Here is a 6821-nt window from a genome sequence, read left to right as displayed (position 1 = left end):
TGTCACCTCCATGCCAAGGCGATGAAGACGCCACCGACACTGCCACTGCAGCAAAGGACTTTGACTCGGATTTCCATCCATGATTTACTTTGTTCTGCTCCAGCGACGAGCAACGGCGAGGACCAAGCAACTTTGGTGGCCAGTCCCCTTTATATGTCCTCGTGTCCAGCTGTTCGCCTGTGTCCTCACCCCCACCCGTCTATTAGCCCCACAGAGTCGCTGCCACCCCATGGCCACCGGCAAGGGCTAGTCACGGCCCCCGGGGGACACCGACAGAACGTGCACAGACGACGAGCGAAAGAGCACAGAGCACAGAGCGCAGTGCGAAGAGAGAGCGAGAGCCTGGACATGCGCAGGGAGTCCTTGAAGAGAACTTCTGCTGACGGGGCTAAGAGAAAACAGCTGATAGATCCCGCGCGGTATCCCGACAGTTGGCGAAGGAATAGTTCGACAGGATCTCTGTATGAAATTATCCCGAAAACAGATCTACTTCCGACTCTAGGCAGCACTTCCTTGAGTCTATATCCGCTTTTCCGGCTCTCTTTTATCGCCTCTCTATGCGATTCTCATGGGCAGCACCTAAACTAGAGGAGTATTCGGTACTTTTAGGGAGTCTTTCTATATATACGATCTATTTTTTATTGGAAATCTAAGAGTATTGATATTTGCATTGGCTTGCTTACTATTTGAAGCGTTTAATAGTTCGATTAATATATATTTTTAGTTTTTTTGCGGGTTCTTTGTGGGATTTGCGGATGCAAAAAATCTCTAGCTGCTTCATTTGGTTGATTAAACATTCATCATTGGATCCAGTAGTCGATCGAAACCAAGAACCATCATCGTGCATGAGGGTTTTCGCTTGCACATCCCCAGAATGTCGTATGTCCATATAGGAATTAACACAGTCTTGTAGAGCCAACCACACGTCTTTATTAGAGCCCTGCATGAACGAATCCATTCCGTGGGATTCGCTTGGTTCGGTCCATTCGACAGCTTTTGAGCTTTGAGTCGTTTCAGAGATCAGCTTTTTGTGATTCAGAGTGATTCGAAGACGGGATTCGTAAAGATCGAGCCCACTAAAGGGGCATGAGTATACATATGTGTCTGTGATTTTCTGAATAATGTGGTTCTAGTGCAGGAGTTTTTGGTGATATTTTGGTTAACTTTTTACAACAAGTCGAAATTTCACTAAAAATCTTTGGGTTTCCCATCAACCAGCCTGCGTCTGGCACACCGATTCGCTTAAAAAAAAAGATAAAAAAACACTTCCCAAGAGAAAGAGAAAGTTCTTGGGCAAGCAGCGCACGTTCACGTTTAAGTTCTCTTTTTGCGTGCTCTCTCTCTCTCTCTCTCTCGCGCGCTGTTTGGCCAGAAGCAAAGAATCCAAGCAAAAACACGGCAATCGTTGGCACGAAGAACCAAACACTCACCGACTCTGACGGCGGCGACGACGACGACGACGACGCATTCCGTGGATAAACGGCACGAACGAGCGAGCGGTGGGTTCTCCGGACGAAAGCATCTCCTCTCCGAAGCTCACTTCAGGCAGGCACCGTTTGCCGTTAGTTCGCTGTAGACATTTTCCCGGTGCGGACGTGCGTGGACCGGTAAACCGTTTCGAGCCGAGCCGCCTTCGAGGCACACACGACACCCGACCCGAAACGACAACAAAAAACAACAAAAAAAAAAAGTACTACTAGTAATTCCTTGCCCATTCCCCGCTTATTCGGTTTCTGCGGTTGGTTTTTGGTGTCTCGCACTTTAATTTCATTAGCCGTACCCCGGACCCCCCAACCCCCACCACCCTAACAGAGAGGGAGAGCGAGAGAGAGAGAGACAGGTTGAGAACTTGAAAGAGAGGCAAATGTGAAAGCAGTGCAAATATTCAAAAGGCAAGCGAAGAAGTGCGTAAATTATGACATCCTCGGGGCAAGGGGGGCGGACGGTAATAGAAAACTAGAAGAAAGAGAAAGAGAGAGTTTTAAAAAAAACAACAACAAAAACGAAGCAAAGCCAAGCTTGTGTGTGTGTGTGTGTGTGTGTGTGTGTGTATGCGGGTGGTTCCTCTGTCGCTGTATGTGTGTCCTGATAAAATCGCAGAAAGTAAAATTAGGGCAAAATGCTGCTGCCTGCTGCCTGCTGCTTGCTGCTTGCTGCAGGGAAAGAGCAGATGAGGAGAGACAAGAGGGTCATGCGCTCGTCCGACTCCTGCGTATGTGTGCGCCACTCCCACCACTTGAGCGCCCCTCCTCGTGGCTTTAAAGTGCTTCTGTTACCCTCGTCGTTGTCGCAGCCTAATTAATTTCAAATGGCTCCTCTTTCACTCACAAGTGGGCGAGGGGCTTCACCGCCATGCCCCATGCCCCATGCCCCGTGCCCAGAGCCCCAAAAATAAATCTTAAATATCCCCCTAAAAATGATTTAATACCCGCTCCCTCCCCTCCCCCCCACCAGCAAAAGCAATGCGTTTGGGGTCTAATTATTTTTAAATTGCAAAACACATTTGCATGCAGAAAAACAGAAAAACGGAAAAAAACACACACACAAATTTAAAAAAAAATATAAAAAAAATAAAAATAATCTTTCACATTTTTCATGGCCACAAAAACTGTCATCATCGTAGGGCAAAAACCCCTGAAAGAGGCACAAAAAATGGCACCAACCAAAAGACAGAAAATGTGAATGAAAATGGCTGGGAAATGGCAGGGAAATGGCAAATACTACATTATGCGAGATTCTGTGACAAGTGCGTTCGACACTTTTCGTTCTTTTCTTTCTGTTTTTTTTTTCCACGTGAAATGTGAGCAAATTTATGTTGCATTTAATTAAAAGGAACGACGGACTGGAAGGACGGCAGTTGCCCCGCATAAGAACGGGCTGGCAAATTGGCTGGCAAATTTGATGGTCAACAAACAGACAACAAGGGACAAGAGAGGGATCCAAAGAGGGTCGGGTCTCACATTTCTAGAGGAGAGGCGACCTACTGCACCCACAACACTGTGCTACAAAGGGTGTCAAAATCATTGTTTTAAGAGCTTTTCCATCGCGATTTGCAAAAGAAAATTCATTTTTTCCGATAAATCAATCAATTTTGTATAGGATTGGCTAATTTTTAAAGGCGTGATTTTGTTTGTTATTTTTTTAAATTGTTTAAAAGGCGAATGATCGATTAGAATCGATAATTGGCGGATAAACATTTTCAAGAATAATTTTTTCCGATAAATCAATCAATTTTTTAGAAGATTGTCCTATTTTTAAAGGCATAACTTTATTGTATTATTTTTTTAAATTTTTTAAATGGTCTAAAAGGCGAATGATCGATTAGAATCGATAATTGGCGGATAAACATTTTCAAGAATAATTTTTTCCGATAAATCAATCAATTTTTTAGAAGATTGTCCTATTTTTAAAGGCATAACTTTATTGTATTATTTTTTTAAATTTTTTAAATGGTCTAAAAGGCGAATGATCGATTAGAATCGATAATTGGCGGATAAACATTTTCAAGAATAATTTTTTCCGATAAATGAATCAAATTTGTATAACATTGGCTAATTTTTAAAGGCGTGACTTTACAGTTTAAATTTTTTATTATTTTTTAAACAAAAAATGGTCTAAAAGGGTCATTGATTCGAATCGATTAGAACCGATAACTATTGGCGTGATAAACATCTTTAGGAAGAAACTTTTCTAGCCTCAATTAGGGTAAACTTCTATCGATTTTTTCGTAAGCACCCCGATTACTTATCGATTGATTTGAAACAGTTACAGTTACTGTCCAATCAAATATCGATTAACTGCAATGAAAGAGCTCTTTCCTTGACCCCGAAAACCAAACCACGACTCAATTTTCTTTCGAATTCCGTTTGCAAGTTCATCAAAAAGCAAAGTCCTTAGCCCCAGAAACGATTGCGGAACCGCAGCTGCCTGCGTGCCTAGTGTAATTTGGGCTATGTGTTGACACGGCCGCCTATTAGGCCTTGCCACCCTGCCGCCCTGCCGCCACGGCCCAGGCCAACCCCAACGTGCCACCGAATGCGTGAGTCACATGTCAGCCAACTGTGAGAGTCGTCATCGTTCTGTCGGCCCTGTCGTCTCCGGCTCCGTCTCCGTGTACGTCCTCCTCCACTTCACGTCATGTTCGGCCGCCAACAAACATGACATTTTACGGTTCTTTTATGCTTGCCACATGTCACGACACAGTTAACTGCCGCCGCATAACACACAAAAAAACACAGCCAGGCAGAACATAACCGAACCGAACAGGGAACCGCACTGAGCCGCACAAAACCGCAGCGGAGACAGGGATAATAATATGAGAGTCTGTGACAGGAACAGGGACACAGGACACAGGACACTAGGAGGTAGCTAGAGGGGGGGGGGGACCAAGCGCTTGTCTGCCTTCCTTTAAGATCTGGCTAAAGTGGCCACCAGTTTCCGCCTTGATCTGCACTCAACATTCAAAAATCATTTTTTTAGTCAGAACGAATGAAAACTGCACATCGCCTTCGGGCATATTGGAATCAGATATCCTGTTATTACTTTTACATGTCAAACATTCCTGCAAATGGCCAATAAGGGATACACTTGGGGCCTCAAAGCCCCGGCAATTATGGAATAAAGAGCCGTGACTGGGTTCAAGTTTGAATTTGTGTTTGGGTTTTTCGGCTTCGGGTTCGGGTTTGGGCTGTCAATGGAAATTGAAATTGAAATTGCCGTCGACAATCCGTGTGATAACACTAAAGGGACATCAAGTGCTGGAAGGAAGGAGGACGGAGTCAGGTGGGATACGGATACGAGGGATCCTCGAGGGTTGGCTGTTGGCCGTCGGCTGATGTCTGATGTCTGATGGCTGAAAGAACAACCCGGTGGACTTTTTTATTGCCCGTCACTTGAGCCAATATTTGCACATTTCCACAATGTTGCCATTTTTATTCCATGTGGGCGTCACCCTGCCGCCCCCACTCTTCCCCTTTGCCATTTCGCATTTCCCATTTCCCATTCATCCATGCATGCTTAAATGTAATGAAATATCCTGTTCCGCCTCCACGACATGCCACCGGGTGCAACCCCTAGTCGACCCCTAGTCATCGCAGTCTAGTCGCATAAAAAGGCTCAATTCAATTTCCCCCTCCCCACCCCACCTTTACCCTTTCCCCCCACCCCCACGGCTCCGTTTCGGTCTGCTGGCAATTCAAGTTTCCATTTTCATTAGGAGGAGAGTCCAAACCCTAGAGGAGGTCCTTCAGGTGTGCTCTCCACCCCACCCCAGCCCAGCCCAGACCGCCCCTCACATGCTCTTTCCCCGCTTGCCACAATGCAGAGCCGCCACTCTCGTTGAGGCTTTGTTTTTGGAGTTGGAGTCCAAGTGGAGAGAGAGAGAGAGGGAGGAAGAGAGTGAAGTGCAGGGTGCCACAGAGGAAGCAGGTGCTCGTTGCATATAATTAAGTCATCCGGTGGGCTACGTGGGCAATGTGTGGCATGTGGCAGCTGGCAGCTGGCGTGGGGCGCGGGCCGTGGGGCGTGGGGCGTGCACCGAGTCTTGTTTCATGCATGAAAAATGAATGTTGCGGAATGTTTAGCAAATTATGATGTAACGTAACACACAGTTGTCCCCATAAATCATTGCCTCCTATGCGACGCCCTCTGATGCTCAGGGTTCCATTATATCTCGCTTCCAGATATATCAGATAACAGAGAACTGTAAGTGTAGCCCCCTCTGGAGATGCTGGGATTCCAGGAAAACCATTTACAAATTTTGCAAGCATTGTTCCATTGCGGTGTGCGGTGTTCCATTACGCTGTTCCATTGCGGTGTTCCAAGCTTCAAAGTTATCAAAAAATGTCAGTTGTTCTCCCATTCCACATTCCATTATTCTATTCTATTATTCTCCTTCTTCCTATTCTTATCATTCTTCTCCTTCTTCCTATTCTTCTACTTTTTTAAGTTCTCTTACTTCTTCTTCTTCTCAAGTTCTTCCAAAAATCGTTTTATATTTCTCCTCAAATTCTGTCAAACTTGTCTCAATCTTTCCACATATTTTCCACCATTTTCCTTTCCAGAATCCTTGTTCTCCTTTATTGGTCTTTGGTCTCCCTTCCAATCTTCCAGAAAAGATGGATGGATGATTGGATGACCTAGGATTACTTGATTACAAATGGCCAAAGAAATTTGGGTAGCGCAGAAAACCTCCGGGGTAGTGAAAAGGCGATCCATGTGGTTGTCTGGGTTCTGGCTCTGGGTCCCATCTCTGCAAATATTCAGCAAGACTCTGATTCGATTGTATTCCTTAGACTCAGGGATTCCCAAGAGATACACGGATAACGGAAACCCCTTTAGAACGGTGGAGATGAAGTGCTGGAATTCCACTCTACATTTTTCCAAGTCTTCAATTTCTAATTCCCGGAAACACACATGACCTCTGTTTCTTCTCCCGAGCTCCATTCAGTCCCCATTCGTCTCCATTCTCACAATATTTACTCATATATTTCCTCCAATCGCTTACAAATCTTTTCTTTTCTGTTCTGTTTGTTTTTCGATTCTGTTCTGTTGTATTTGCGGTTCTTCTGATCTGCTTTTTATTGGTATTCCGTTTCCGTTTCTGTTTCTGCTTTTCAATTCCATTTCATTTCGCAAAGCTCTTTTGAGCCACGTCTAAGTATTCTTTTCATTTGTCCATTTGTACCATTTGATATGCTATAAGCTTTTGCCCACTCCCTCCTCTGTCTCTCTGTCCCTCCCTCTCTCTGCCTGTGTCTCGTTTGCTCAGCTGTTTGCATCTTTCGTTCCTCGTTCGACCCATTCCAAAGCCGTTGCCATCT

The sequence above is a fragment of the Drosophila pseudoobscura genome, chromosome X, assembly GCF_009870125.1.
Source record: "Drosophila pseudoobscura strain MV-25-SWS-2005 chromosome X, UCI_Dpse_MV25, whole genome shotgun sequence".
NCBI lineage: Eukaryota > Metazoa > Arthropoda > Insecta > Diptera > Drosophilidae > Drosophila > Drosophila pseudoobscura.
The sequence above is the reverse complement of the archived record's forward strand: the minus strand, read 5'-3'. Positions refer to the sequence as shown.